The sequence below is a fragment of the Caretta caretta genome, chromosome 10 (assembly GCF_965140235.1).
Source record: "Caretta caretta isolate rCarCar2 chromosome 10, rCarCar1.hap1, whole genome shotgun sequence".
Taxonomy (NCBI): domain Eukaryota; kingdom Metazoa; phylum Chordata; order Testudines; family Cheloniidae; genus Caretta; species Caretta caretta.
In genome coordinates, this window is record NC_134215.1 from 47731106 (window position 1) to 47746951 (window position 15846).

The 15846-nt window shown below is 48.6% G+C and overlaps 1 non-coding gene across 1 annotated transcript; it reads left to right on the plus strand.

The window, feature by feature from the left end:
- Window positions 1-14566: 14566 nt before the first annotated feature.
- Window positions 14567-14638, plus strand: TRNAH-GUG (transfer RNA histidin (anticodon GUG)). The gene has a single exon. It is a non-coding gene; the product is annotated as a tRNA-His (tRNA).
- The last annotated feature ends 1208 nt before the right edge of the window (window positions 14639-15846 follow it).

The following is a 15846-nucleotide window of genomic DNA, read 5'->3' on the forward strand; positions in this document are numbered from 1 at the left end:
GCTAGGCATAGTGGCCCGTGACTCTCGCCATTGGGAGACACTGATGTGAACTGTAGCCGCTAGGCAGAGCGGCCCTGGACACTCGCCACTTGGTTCTACTGTCAGCTTGGGGCACACAGGCACTCCCTTGACAAGCCCCAAATTCTTTGTGTTTCCTCCAGTGAGGATCTTGCTATGAGGTTCTTCTGCCAGGTCCCAGGCAGGTCTCTGGCCTGTGCTATTCAGGAGGTCAGACTAGAAGATAACAGTGGTCCTTTCCGGCCTTAGAATCTATGAATCTTGAAAGAATGCAGGGCAAGAGAGAAGTTTCTCCTTCCTGTTGCCCACTCCAGATATCACACTGCACTCCTGGGGGGTGCAAGAGACAACTCTGATCAAACCTAGTTGATAAGGATGATGGTCTTGCTACTATTTTGGTGGTTTTCCACTTGCTCCATAATTCTGTCTTGTAACCTGATAGCCCTTTGTTCCTGAGGGCACTGAAAGGTGAACTGCGCAGGAAAGAAAACTAGACAGAGATCTGCAGCTCCTGTGTGACATCTGTTCTCAGCTCCTGCTGAGACAGACCTCCTCAGGGACCTCCAACCCAGAGAGGAAAGGGAGGACCCGCTCGCTATACCTGGTATTTTCATATCATGCATCACACAGGAGCATAAAGCCTTGCAGTTCATTTTTAAGGGTGGGAGTGGAATCTAGTGCTCAGAGCAGGGGACTGGGAGTTAGTTCTCCTGGGTTCCATTCCTGACTTTGCCACCAACATAAGCCTTAAGCCGATACTAGGAAATTGAAAGCCTGCTGAAAGTGGTGTTTCGCAGTGGGTTCCCCTATACTGGCACTGAAAATGGTTTAGGCGTTAATGGAGTATGAGTGTGAAACATGTTAAAGAGGATGGGGGAATCTGCTTAACAGCTCCGTCATTCCTGTTCCATCGGCCACGCAGGTTATTGTGCCAGCAGGCAGGAGTGATCTCACTAGCAGGGGGACCTCACGAGCAGGGGAGTTGAATGGTTCTGGCGGTTATCAGAAAAATGTGTGGCTCAGAGTACTGGGTCATCCCACGCTGCCCCATTCCTCTCCCTGCAGGATTCCTAGCTGCCTAGCCCTGATCTTTGAAGTTAATGGGATGTTGATTTCAAAGGACCTATCAATGCAAGAGCTTCTGGGATTGTCTCCAGCTTCATGACTCAGTGCAGCAAGGAGCACATGGCCCAGTCGCTTCTGCAGCCTCTGGGAGGGGGAGCGCCCCTGCCATCCTGTAGAAGATTTGGGAAGGACAGTGAGTCTGGCTGATGTCTGTCCCCCTTCTCCCCAGCTGAGGCTTTGCTAAGGGAGGAGGGATAGCTCAGTGGTTTGAGCATTGGCCTGTTAAACCCAGGGTTGTGAGTTCAATCCTTGAGGGGACCATATATGGATCTGAGGCAAAAATTGGGGATTGGCCCTGCTTTGAGCAGGGGGTTTAGACTAGATGACCTCCTGAGGTCCCTTCCAGCCCTGATATTCTATGAAGCCAACCCAATGCCACCTCAATATCCCAGGAGCAATGACCTTATATGGAGTGGAGCCAGGTTGGGGGACAGGGTAGGGTGCAGGCCACTGGGCAGCCTCCCAGAAGACTTGAAAGACAAGAGAGAGGGGTCTCTGGTCTCTTTTAGGCAGGGAGATTGCTGGAGGCAAGTGAAAAGGGAGGAAAAAACTGTTATTAGGATAAAAGAAAAGGAGTACTTGTGGCACATCCTAGGCCACATCAAGTAGCAGAGCATCTGAATGTCCCTACTATTTAGGGTGAATTAGTGGAAGTCCATCCTGCAAAGCACTGTGTAAATGAGCGCTCTGTGCTCCACAGAAATGGACACTCCAACCATAGCTCAGGCCAACCCAGAACTTGGGAGGGGAGAAGACGAAGGTGACTTTATGCCACCTTTCTGGGGCTCCTTAATTCTGAGGGTGGCCAAGGGCCACAGCCCCCGAGGCCATTCCAGCAGCCACGATTGTTGGAGTAGAGAGGTGCCCCAACCACACCCACTTTCTCTTAACCATCTCCCCATGCCAAGGGCTGCAGAGATGGGTGGCTCGGAGCCTATAAGGCATCCAGAGACTTCCCCTTAGAGCAGGGTGATAGGGTTGGATTGTAAACCATTAATGAGCTGAAACATCAAACAACCAAGCTCAGTTAAATTGAGTAGGTAAAAGCCTAGCAGCACATACAGACAGGCAAAGATTAATAATTCCTTACTTAATCTGGGGCCCTCACTGCAGCACAATCCACTCCAAAACCAGTAACTCACATCTTGATGTATATATACCTCAGTAGTTTACAATGGAAAGGAAACTCCCTGAATTCCATTGTCTCCTTATGTATTCTGTCTGTCTTTTTCATCCAGTTTGTACCTGCTTTTCAAGGTTCCTGGACATCTGTGCCCCATGATTTCTAGCAAACTACAACAATTGTAAGAGTTGCTCATTAATCTAGCAAACCGCCACAAAACACTCTTTTGTCCTTAATGGTTCTACATGTGCCAACAATGAAAGCAGCACAGTTGAATATGTATCCAGTGCAGAGCATGCAGGGAGTGAGGTTCAATTAGCATAAATGCAGGGCCTTTAAAAAGGCATAACACTGGCTAAATAAATATCAGCTAAGAAGGGGTATTCCTAAATGGCTGGATCTGCCAATTAGTGCAACTGAGAATTGAGCCCAGAGTTTATAGAATCTACAACCAATTCCCACGCTGGGTGCAGTGTAAAGCTGAGAAGCCATTTGAGTAAAATTACTACATCTTGCACACACACACAATTAAGGCAATCCTGGGGCCTGGAACACACCAGCACATAGGGTCCCAATGGTCCCACTCGTGCGCTGTGACCACACCTCCCGTCCCATCATTTCTTGTGGTAGCAGCAGATTTCAGAGCGAAAATGTTGGATTATTGCTTCAGGCTGCCTGCAGACTCAGGGAACTGTCAGTTACACCCAGGTCACATTTTCAAGCTTTTCTCTCCATGCATGTAGGCTAGAAAAATGTATATTTTAAATGAAAGCTGGGATACTGATGGAATCACATGACTCCAGGAGCCAGGACCCTAGACACTGGCCCATAGTGCACATGCATTAATCCAACCCTCATAGCATACACAATATGCCTTTTGGGCAGCTGAATTTATTTATCTCATGGATCTGCTGCAGCAAATTCTCCAGTCCTCTCAATCCGTTGTGTGACTGTTACATAGATAGACGTGCTCAGATGCATGTGACAACCGTGAGTCAGGCCGAAGGATTATTTTTGAAAAACAAGCCCTGTGGGATCCTTTTTAGTTGGGGGTCGGTTCAGAGGTCATGGAAAAAAGGAACTTTTACTTCCCTTCAGTCAAGTGGTCTGTGCAGACTCGTCTGGCTGCCAGCTCCCGCATCAGATCCAGCAGTTTCACTGCTATTGTTTTGGAATGACTGGTATTTTCCAGGAGTCCCCTCCCTGAGCAAAGTGAGTGTGTTGTCTACGTGGAAAGCAAAGAGCAGGGCGCTCGCATGCCGTTCAGGGCTTGGGCATGGAAACGTGTACTAACATGCCCCTTTCGCCAGCCAAGTTCTCAACAGCAGGTTTTGCTCCATTGTCACCCTTCCCAATGCACTGAATGCAGCTGGTGCCACCCTGCAGCGCTGAATCCTCTACAGCGACCGCCACAGGCTGCTTCCATTCACCGTGAACCTTTGTTGTTTGCTTTGACCTCTCCAACTAATCCCTCCCTGACCCACCTTGGTCAGCAGCCAGGATTTACCAGGCCTACGATAAGAATATGGAGAAACAGGGATCACCCCTTGGATGGCCAAATCCCTTGCTACATCATCAGCTGGGATCTTGCCCTTCATTTCCCCGGGCCAGGCTGCTTCTCCGTCACCCCCTCCCCCCCACGGTCTCGGCTCCCCTTGCTGCCAGTACCTTCTCCTTGAGTCTGGCTGCACGATGGTGCACCATGCACAGAGCACGTCCATTGGCACTCAACCCCCACCCCTCAGCTCTGCACCTGAGCAACAGACAGGCGCTCAGGCACTAGCAAGGCTGAGTGTGCTGCTTTGCACACACCCCCAACAGCATGGGCCAGCTGCCTGGGGCTCTGACAACCACACCCACTATCTTTTCCACCACACCCCTTAGTGGAGTCTTCTCACCACCCCACCTCTCCACTGCATTAACAGCAGGAGACTGGCAGCATATGATCTGAGACAGGATTTGGGAAGCAAAGGACCAGGATGTTTGATTACCAGCTATAAAGTCAGCCTGCAGAAAGTGCTTCTGACTAATCCAAACTTTGCTCACCACCCTGAAACCCCTGCTCCAAACACAGAAATGTGGGGGGCACAGGCCCACATGCATCTGCCCCTTCTGTGGCCCCCTTCCCCTCTTCTCCCCAAATTAAACCAGGTTCAAACTTCAGGCACCCTCTAGATTTGGGGGAGTTTGGATCTGGGGGGTTGGTTCTAGCTCATCTAAAAAAGTCAGCTAAACCTTTTCAAGCCTCTAAAAATTCACTTCTGGGTCAGTTCAGGTTTAAGGGGGGAACTTAATTTAGTTCAGCTTTTAAGAGAGTGGAGATAGTTTCTCCATTCCTGGTTAACATCAGCTTCATGCAACAGTAATGAAGCCACCAGCTTCCATTCGGCACTGTTTGCTGGAGTCCACCTCCCCACTCTCTTTTGTTATCACATTCATTTACAGCCTTTTTTGGGAGGGAGGTTGCACAACAGCAGCCAAATCACTAGCCCCTTCAGAGTCAGGGCTGCTAACTGGTTAGTTTAGCAATAAATGCAACCCTCAGCTGCTGCAGCGAGTGAGCGTGGAAGGAGCTGGAGCATTAAGATGTCGGTTATATCTGCCTTTAAATAAATTCTATGTGTGCAGTCCAGGGGTAAGAGATGGGGAGGTGGAGGTGTGAGGTGTTGAGGATTGTCCAGTGCAACCACTCGGCAAACAAGAAGTAAACAAGTTCTGTGCAGATGCTGCAACTTACTCAGGCTTATCTGCAAGCCTGCCCCAGAGTTACATCATGGCCCTCATTAGCAGCCGTCAGCACAATCCCACAGTCTCAGGCTTGTTCTGTATTTGTCAGGAGAAGGATATAGTGCTCCCTAAAAGGCTCTCCCCGGGGATGGCTTGGAAGCTGTTTAGATTATTTTTCTGCAGCCTCTTGTGCTTTCCCCTAACAAGGCCACAAGCTGCATTAATTCCATATACTGGGGCCGGCCCTTACATAGAGAACCCGCCACTGCATTCTTCACAAGATCCCCCTGACTGGCAGAAATCAGTTCTCATGTCCAGCAAAGCTTTAGAGGTGACACACTTGCACTTGCAGACCCTCAGGACATCACACCTGTCTGAGTATCCACCAACCCCTAAAGTCCTATAGGCGTGTGCAAAGTGCAGGCTAGCCCAAAGGGTCACACAGTGCATGTGTAGCCAAAGCCTGGTCTACACTTAACATTTAGATCGACCTGGCTACACTAGCAATGGGTGTGAAAAAATTCACCCCGCTGAGGGCTGTAGTAAGCCATCCTCGGGCACCAGTGTGTAGATGCTGCTAGGTCCACAGAAGAATTCATCCATAAGAACATAAGAACGGCCATACTGGGTCAGACCAAAGGGCCATCTAGCCCAGTATCCTGTCTTCCAACAGTGGCCAATGCCAGGTACCCCAGAGGGAATGAACAGGCCAGGCAAGCATCAAGTGATCCATCCCCTGTTGTCCAGATCCCAGATTCTGGCAGTCAGTGGCTAGGGACACCCAGAGCATGGTTTTGCATTCCTGACCATCTTGGCTAATAGCCATTGATGCACTTATCATCCATGAACTGATCTAATTCTTTTTTGAACCCTGTTATAGTTTTGGCCTTCACAAGATCCCCTGGCGATGAGTTCCACAGGTTGACTGTGCGTTGTGTGATGAAGTACTTCCTTTTCTTTGTTTTAAACCTGCTGCCTATTAATTTCATTGAGTGATCCCTGGTTCTTGTGTTATGTGAAGGAGTAAATACTACATCTTTATTCACTTACTCCACATCATTCATGATTTTATAGATCTCTGTCATATCTTCCCTTTGTCGTCTCTTTTCCAGGCTGAAAAGTCCCAGTCTTTTTAATCTTTCCTCTTACGGAAGCTGTTCCATACCCTTAATCTCTTTTGTTGCTATGCTCTGTACCTTTTCCAATTCTAATCCATCTTTTAAGATAGGGTGACCAGAACTGCACGCATTATTCAAGGTGTGGGCGTACCATGGATTTATATAGTGTCATTATGATATTTTCTGTCTTATTATCTATCCCTTTCCTAATGGTTCCTAATATTCTGTTAGCTTTATGGACTGCTGCTGCACATTGAGCAAATGTTTTCAGAGAGCCATCCACAATGACCCCAAGATCTCATTCTTGAGTGGTAATAGATAATTTAGACCCCATGATTTTATATGTATTGTTGGGATTATGTTTTCCAATGTGCATTACTTTGCATTTATCAGCACTGAATATCATCTGCCATTTTGTTGCCCAGTCACCAAGTTTTGTGCAATCTCTTTGTAACTCTTCACAGTCAGCTTCGGACTTAGCTATCTTGAGTAATTTTGCATCATCTGCAAATGTTGCCACCTCACTATTTACCGCTTTTCCCAGATCATTTAGCAATATGTTGAACAGCACTCCCAGTACAGATCCCTGGGGGCAGAGCCATCCGTTGGGTATGGCGAATCAGGGCGACTACTCCAGCCCCGTGCTTTGGGGGGCCCCGTGGGCCATCGGTGCGATTGGCCAGCGTGGTCGGTTCCAGAAGTGATGGATCAGTCCCGGAAGTGACAGATATATCACTTCTGCCCGGGGCCCCACACCCCTCTAGGGACGGCCCTGCCTGGGGGACACCACTATTTACCTCTCTCCATTCAGAAAACTGACCATTTATTCCTACCCTTTGTTTCCTGTCTCTTAACCAGTTACTGATCCATGAGAGGACCTTCCCTCTTGTCCCATGACCCAGCTACCGCAGCTCAGGGAGGTGAGTTACCTACAGCGATGGAATAACCCCTTTTGTCAGTGTAGGAAGCATCTAGGCTATGGTGGTGTAATGGCATAGCTGCAGCACTGGAGCCATGCCATTGTAGTGCATGTAGTGAAGACTTAGCCTAACTCTCTTGCCCTTCTGTGCTGCTGCAGAGAGATATATTTTATATATCTAAAAATATACTGCTCAGTTAGAATCGGTAAGGCCAGCTGTGGTCTATTTCCAGGTGGATGACACAAGTTGCCAGGTGCTTGGGCAAACCCGGGCAAGACCAGGCCACGCAGATATGGTGTCCCTGTGACATGAGGCAGCGTAATGTCACCCTGGCACGAGGTGGTGCAGGGTCACCTAGGCACAGGCCACCCTGCAAGCGGCTGAGGACCCGCAGCTGTTGAGAGCATGGAGCAGACCCCACCCGAACACATTCTAGACTACAGTGCAGCCATCTCCTTCTATTCCCTCTCCCCCGCCCCCACAGTGACACAGTTTTGGCCAGGGCTGGAGCCACTGTGGCCATGACCCCACATGCTCCAGCCCTGGGGTGAAATTCAGCCCTGCCTGAGGGAGAAACTCCCTCTGGTTGGCTGCCTTTCCCACTAGCCCACCTCTTGGGGAAAAGCAGCCAATCAGAGCCGCTGCAGGAAGCACGCTGATCAGGAGCCCACAGGAGTTATTGGGGAGTGGGGGGGGGTAGGGGGAACAGCCAGCACCATTGTCACAGGAGCGAGGGAGAGCAGACAGAGCCCAGCTGCTCTGTCCCATCCTCCCCTGCTCCTCTGCATCCCAGCAACACCAGCTCAGGCAGAGGGAGAAGAGGTTCCTGCTGTCCCCACTAGGTCTGGGAGAAGGGGGTGAAGAAAAGCCACCTTTGTGCCTCCTCCCTGGGGCCCACACCCTGGAGGCATCGCACAGAACCTCTCCCCTTCTGATCGTGTCTTGTGTAACAGTCCAGGCTGGGTGAGGGGAGAGTCTCCAGCTATTTTGGTTTACAGGTGAGCCAGGATGGAGCCTTGATCCACTGAGCTGGGGATTTCTGCATTCAGAGGTCAGCCGAGGGAGATAATGGATGTGAATGTGTTTCATTATTGATAGCACTTTTATGCCCAAGGAGCTTCACAAGCTAGATCCTTACCACACTAACATGCAGCAACTTCTGGGGTGGAGGTAGCAGCACATAGGCATATGGTGCATGACCTCCTTCACACCAGTGGGCGAAAGGGAAACTGACCAAGGACGGTAGGGTTTACCCTTTCCCTTACAACAAGGACCATAGGATCTTTAGGGTCTAATTTTCAGACCCTAGAGAGGTGCACTATACACAAATATGGACCTAGTTTCCACTGGGAAGGCACTTTCTTTGTACACATGTGGATGTGCATGTAAAAAGGCATACCTGTCTAGGAGCCAGAAGCAGACAGGCCCTCAGATTTCAAGGATACATCAGAAAACCCCACACTTGAAACAGTCAAGTGAGCAGCATCCAATGCATCTACCTCTGACGGATGGCGGGTGAGTGGACGCTGCCAGGATCTGAATATCTAGTTTGACTTGAAGATGTCTTTATACTACGGAACTGATGCATAGCGTGCTAAGCCACCCCACCTGCCTTTTTAGTAGTGGATTTTCAGTGGGCCATGGCTCAGGCCAGTGAGGTGCAGTGGCTGAGTGGTTAAAGTGCTCAGCTACACGCCTGAGGGTGATAGGCTAGAGTCTTGCTTGATCTCACATCGAAAAGCCTCCTCCAGTTCACCAGCTGCAAAATGGATACTGATCCCTTGGGTCAGGGCAGTCAGATGTGATGCTGGCCACATCACTTCCTTGTGTACTGTTGTCTGTGAAAGTGACATGCCTGAACTCTGTCAGCCCAATGAGCTAGGTTTGGGGGAGCTCTTTGACATTGTAGCCCATAGAATTACTTTGCTAGCTATTATATCCTACTAATCCAGCCAGCCGTATCAAATAATATGTTTCTCTTTCTGAATTAATCCATTTCATATATGATTCTTATATTTTATCAGTATTAATTCCTATGAAATTAGGATGTGTTGAGGCATATGATATGTGTTTCCTAATAATTATACATAGAATAAGTTTTTATGAAATGCAAGAAGCCTACTGGCCTGTATCCACTAAGATCAGCTAAATAGCTAAAAGTATGATCAATTAAGAGTAAGTCAGCATAAAGGCTGGCAACCTTTGGCACAGATAGAAATGGTCCCTGAACTTTGGGGAACCACAAGGAGAAACTACATACAACACTGAACAGGTTTATCCACCATCTGCAACCGGTCGGTAACCGCAGGGTACACCACAAATCTGGAAGTTGCCAAGAAAGCCTAGGTTTTTGAAGTGAGACAATCCTTATTAATATGTAGAGAGTAAGTGTCATAATCCACTAACCTATAGAATAAGGGTACCCATAAATCTTTTAGGGTATGGAAATAAGATTTGGGTATACTAGGTTGGGCCTGAATTGCATAGTCTCAGGGGATCCTATAAAATACCATGGAAGGATATCTTAGAGAGCTTTTTTCTTTTCTTTGTTCTCCTATATTCTATCTTTTTTATCTACCTATCATTCTATCTTCCATCACACTATCAGCTCAGCTTCTGTAGTGTAGTATAACTACTCAGCATTCCTAACTATTGGGGAAGCCAGAACCATCGTGTTATCGGGCATGCCAGGAGTAAGGCTGGTCCTTCACCTCCTATTACTGGGTCCTCAAGGAAGGGTGTGAGTATGTTAAGTGAAGGTACTTATAATAGGAATGTTACCACCAGGAGTTTTGGAATTATTTTACTGTTTTGCAATCATAAATTTCATAGCATTTATTATTCTTTTGTTAATCTCAATAAAGCTTTTATCAATTTGGTATTGTCCTCAGTGTACGTGTTTTTGCCAAGTACCCCGAGAGTCCTCTCCCATCATAGAGCTCTCTGAGTTCTCGGACCTTGGAGTCTGAATTGGACAAGAACCTATAAATTTTCTGGTCAGATGTGATCAGTGGTAAGCCATAGCAACTAACCCATAAAATTCAGGTCAACAACATGCAGCAGGCAATGCATTCCCCCATCCACCCGGTACTTGCCCAGCAGTCTGAAGAGCTGAAGACATCTGCCCTTGAGCTTGATAGACTGAACCCACTGACACCATGGAGAGATATGGAAGCAATTGTAGACTGGAATCCTAAACAAACAGGTTTCAAGATGGAGCTTGATAAGTTTATGTTGGGGTTGCCTATGATAGCAGGGAGCTGTGTAAGCATCCATGGGACAAGAATCCAGGTCTGCAGAACCTGGGCCAGCTCACGTTCACTCATCACCACTGGGAGGCCCTGCACAGCCACACCCAGGGAGCACTGTGGAGATTAGGCACTGCAGAAAGTGCCGCCCATAGGGTCCAGAGTGACAGAATCCTTCTGATTGGCCATGCTCACTATTTAACCCTGGAGAGCACCCCAGGAAGTTGGCTGGGCAACCGTGCAGAATTCTGACCTACTGTGACTCCAGACCTGACCTTGCTTTCTGATCTCCGGCCCCAGTCTGACTCTGGCTTCCTGATTCCAGCCTGGTAACTGTCTCTGATCTCCAGTCTCTGACCCCAGCATGACTCTTGCATATTTATCATAGCTACAGCAATTACTCTGATCCCTGCATGTTGGCCTCTGTCTCATGGCTATCCTTGACAGATTGGACTTGATGGCCCAGGAGGTCCCTTCCAGTCCTAAATCCCATATTCTTTTAGTCACCCAGAAATCACCATGGGATTTCTCTTATCAGGCCACGTTCCTGCAGCCCCTGGGTCTGGAGATGATATAAGGGAGGGAGGCAGGGTAAAGGTTGCAGGGGAAGGGGCACGAGATGGCCGCTGGGAATGGTGTGAGCGACACAGTGGAAGGTTTGAAGGACAAAGCATCAAAAAGAAGAGGACACCTGGGGGAACAGGAAATGGGATGTCCTCCCTGCAGCTCCCCTAGTCAATCTGGGGAAAGGGAGGTGCTGACAGCTCTTACTTGGGATAACAGGAAGGCTCTTGATTCTGTGCTGGCTGTGTCCTGCATTGCATCCTCAGTGATAACTCAGCCCTCCCCCACTTTAGGACCCAATGCCAAACCCTCTCTCAGACTCAGCCAAACAGCTGCACCTGGAAGGTGTTTCAATCAACGCTGAATGAGTGTGTTACCTTAGTGCACTGGGGGCTGCGGCTGCCTGCCCATGCCTGGCACACCTACAACTCTTGGCTCATTACTCGTAATGACACGGTCTCTATTCCCCAAGGGGTGATGACAGCACTAGTCGAGGGGTTTACAACTGCTGCCTACTGTGAGATTGTTAGAAGCCAGCCGGAGGGGAATGAGCCACCCACCTGCACTATGTTGTGCATATGCATAATCCTGCCACGTTTTCTCTCTGAACGGTAGGAAGCTTGTTTCAAGTCTGGTGTTTAGAGCAAACGAGATTCGCCTGCTCTTTGGGAACCATGAGAAAACGGGACGCATCCATGCTGGTAGCCTACCCACAGCATACAACAGGGCAGACAAATGCTACAGGACCTCTATGGGGGGTTCTCTATCATATGGTGTGCTGGGAAAGGGACCCTCCATGGGGGGATGTGATGGTCATTACAACATCTGAAGAAGACCTGTTCAAAGAATTGTATCTATGGTCTTTTTGAAACTGAATGTAGTCCTGATGAAAGGTGCCAGATTGCAATCCCTGGAGAATGACCATCCTTTATTTAGTCACATAGCAGGTACTTCAGCGAGAGCTGCAGTGCAAGCTTCCCCCACTCCCTCATACATGGCTCTCAACCCTACCTTGAAAGACCATCTCTAAGGAAGTTCAACCTCCACAGCCCAGCCAGTCCTTGCCCGCTCTACTGAGTGCCCACAAGGGAGCCAACTCATGCCAATTACAGGGGTGGGTTTTGGTAGCAATATCCACTAGGAACTGGCCTGCGATCCACCATACAAATTTCACATAGGCCAGTCACCAAAGATAGTAAAAGAACTTTTCACCACTATTGACCAGACCTGGAGCTGCAAATTCTCTATGTACCATTACCAGTTCCCTGTACCATCCCATTTCCCTTTTCTCTCTTTCTGACTCAGAAAGCCAGACCTTGCTGAAACAGGGGATAAGCCCTAATATTTGGGAATTCAGAGAGGCTTCGGGGTCCTGTTTCCATCTGTATTTACAAGATACAGTCTTGCTTGCACTACTTTGCCAGTACAAGCTGCATTTATACTAGGAGGGTTTGCAGGTATAACTTTTCTAGTGCAGATCTGGTCTCAACCCTTCTGCTTTGTTGCCAGAGAGTGGAGTTTGTATACCCTCAAATATAGATACAGAGAGCAAGAGAGCAGGGTATGGAAACTCACACTCAAATGAGATGTATGTGTGTGCACGCACACATGCATGTAATATATATATGGGGTCTGTTTGCGTATATATACACACCCCATCACGGCAAATCAACAGAAATGACGCAATAGCAAAAAGCAGTAACATTACAAGGTGAAGCCGAAGACCCTGGAGCACATGGTGCTTGACACTGCAGATGCCATCTGGCATTTCAGATGAAGATGGGCCTGAGCTGCAGGCTTTGGGTCTGGGCTTGACCATTCCCAAGGATTCGATGAGTTCAGGTCGGAGGTTTTGGGTTAGCCCCACAGACGATGAGGGCAGCTGCAGACTTCAGATCTGGGACTGGGGATCTAGTGGGTCTATGGCATTTCTATGATAGGAACATTTGGGATGGGATTTCTCACCAGATTGTTCAAAAATATCACTTGTGATTTTGAGTGCCTGAAATTTGGGGCGCTCTGTTTGAAACACCTCCCCTCTGAAAATCAGGTCAGTTTAAAGTGTCTCACGTTGGGCTCCCAAATCACTAGCCAGCTTGGCAAACCTTGATCTTTGATTTCATGCGAACTTCTGACAAATGCTTGGGAGAAGAGCTCTCTCTGTGAAAGATTCGCCATCCCTGACCTCTCCAAATGGAGCTAAGAAAGCTCCCGCTCTAGGACTCCGGTCCTCCAAGGAGTTCTCCAGCAGAAGGCCAGATGTGATATTTCTCATGTGTAAAACAAGCAGAAGAACTGTTCTTGAAAATCAAGACGGCGGGGAAAAGAGTGCTCAGGTCTTCTTTACACAGACAGGCCTTGTCCTTTAAATGTGAGGCGCCTGGGAGCAGCGCGTATGAAGCCTGGGTCCATTTCAGGGTGCAGAGATGCTAGCTAGCTGGGAAGAATTATAGTGTGGAGACGGGGGGGTGGGTGGGGGTAGATGGGCCAGTATCAGGAGTGCTCCAGAGCTGTCACCCTGTGGCAGAGAATTGGGAGCCATACAAAGCTGATGTTAGAGGCTGCAATGGATCTATGACTACCCAGCTGTGAGTGGGGATTGAACACAGAACTAACCAGCTCAGCTCTTTACCGCCTGAGCTGTGGGAGAATCTCCTCTTCCTGCAGTTGGGCCTATGACACCTATTTGAGCAGCCTAGTCATTCTGTCAGGTCGAGGGCAGTGGTGCACATAGACGTTGTTATGTATTTGTACAGCAGCAGCAGGCAGTTTGACAATTCTCAGTGCACTTAGGAAAGGCAGGGTGTGCCAGTGGTGTGGGCCTGCTGCCTGAGATCATAAGTGGTGTGTGGTTAAGGATGTTTCCCAGCATTGGGTACACACTGTACTCAGGGAAAGGGTGTACGGCTTTATCAAGAAGGAGGAGCCAAAATCACCAGATCCTGTATTCTCTGCTGAATAAACATGATAAACTTTCATTAAAGCTGGAGTGAGCTGTAATCCCTGGGCCCTACTGTCTTACTGTCTCTGCTACCCCGCTATGCCCCCCTCCCCCACTGCCTGCTTTTGATTAGTGGAAGATTAGAGGGGATATCCCAGGGTCTGATTCTCTTCCCACTTACACCGGTGCAATCTGGAGTAACTCTGAGGAGCATTACTAATGTAAAACAGGCATCCAAAGCAGAGCCACATCCCTATCTGTGCTACAAAAATAATCATAGTTCAGCGTGGTTGTGTCCAAACTGTATCATGAGGTGCCTGAGTGGGCACAGCAGAAAACCATGTTACAACCCTGGCAGATACCTACATCCAGGTCCTCCGCTGGTGTACATCAGGTGCTACTCTGAGTTACACCAGCTGAGAATCTGGGCCCTAGGTTGAACCATGGTTTTTTCCAGGGTTCCAGTATTGTTTCTTTTCGCTCACTAGCCACAATGAATGATGATCTACTAGCATGGTTTGGCCAGCTGTTTATCTATGGGTTTTTCTAGGGTTCAGGGGACTTAGGGGAGAAGAAGGGGGCTCCGAAGCGGAAGGAGACAGCGATATCACGGCATGTGGGCACTGATAACTTTTTACTGGGGGGCTTGCAGACCAGACAGCGCCAGCTTCTTAGGGGGCACCCAGGCACAGCCAGCCTGTTACAGGGAACTGCGGGTTTCAGAGTAGCAGCCCTGTTAGTCTATAATACACAAAGTAAAACTATTAGAGCCCCAGCAGCTCGCCGTGATCGTATAGTGGTTAGCACTCTGCGTTGTGGCCGCAGCAACCTCGGTTCGAATCCGAGTCACGGCATCGCTTTGACAGCGATATCACGGCATGTGGGCGCTGATAACTTTTGGGGGGGAGGGATAGCTCAGTGGTTTGAGCATTGGCCTGCTAAACCCAGGGTTGTGAGTTCAATCCTTGAGGGGGCCATTTAGGGATCAGGGCAAAAATTGGGGATTGGTCCTGCTTTGAGCAGGGGGTTGGACTAGATGACCTCCTGAGGTCCCTTCCAACCCTGATAGTCTGTGATTCTGTGAGAAAAATGAATTGTGGAAAATTAACTAGCAAGTATAATGTCCTTCAAGGATCCCCTCCTTCAACCTGACCAGGATTTTGGAATGAGAAACGAGTAGAAGCAGCCTCTGAAGAATCCATGCCAGGTCACATGTGCTTGGACTGGCCATTCTTGGGCCAGTGCTTGGCCACTTCCCATTTACCATCATACCCATAGAAAGCTGTTAGCTCTTCTTCTATGCAAGAACTTTCTTTCTCTTCTGGTTCATGTATTGTACCCATCAAAGTGGTGCAGAGACCTTCCAGTGCTAACATCTATCATCCGTGATTTTCTTTCTTTCTTTGGAAAAATTGTGTGTGGACTTTTTTTTTTAAATTCATTTATATTTATGTCTCTGTTTATTATTTCTATGTTTCATTAGCAGACTCAGGCCCAAGAAAGCATGCAGGGTGAGAGAAGCTGAGATTTCAGGTGGTTCCTGCGGGAGTTGTCTCATCCACAGTTGAGCTTTGTCCTTGGAGTGGACCATTCTCCTGTGCTCAAGAAGAAGGGATGTAGACAAATGGTCCTTGTCCTAGAGCTTTAGGCAATCTTAAGTATCTTGGGCCCAGAATCACGGAGCACTTGAAGGCAAGAATCAAGACCTTGACATGATATGCTTTAGGAAATAATAGGCCATGACACCCCCTTCAGGTTCCTGTGGAGGAGGGGAACTAAAAGAGGTGGCTGTGGAGAGGGAGTGCATAAAGGGGTAGGGGAGAAGCAGGTTTCTGGCAGGTTACACCCCTTCCTCGCTGGAGCCCCGCTGCCCCAAGTCTGCAGAGTCAGGGCTTCAAGGTTGCAGAGGGGAGATACTGGGGGGTGAGGAAGAGAAGGCAAGTTCATGAGTTGGAACGTAGTTTCCTTGTGTCTGTGTGGAGTTTTTCTCCTGTCACGCATATTCTGGACTGTTACAAGGGGCTGTGGGCTAGATCCTTATCAGGTGGAGCTATGATGATTT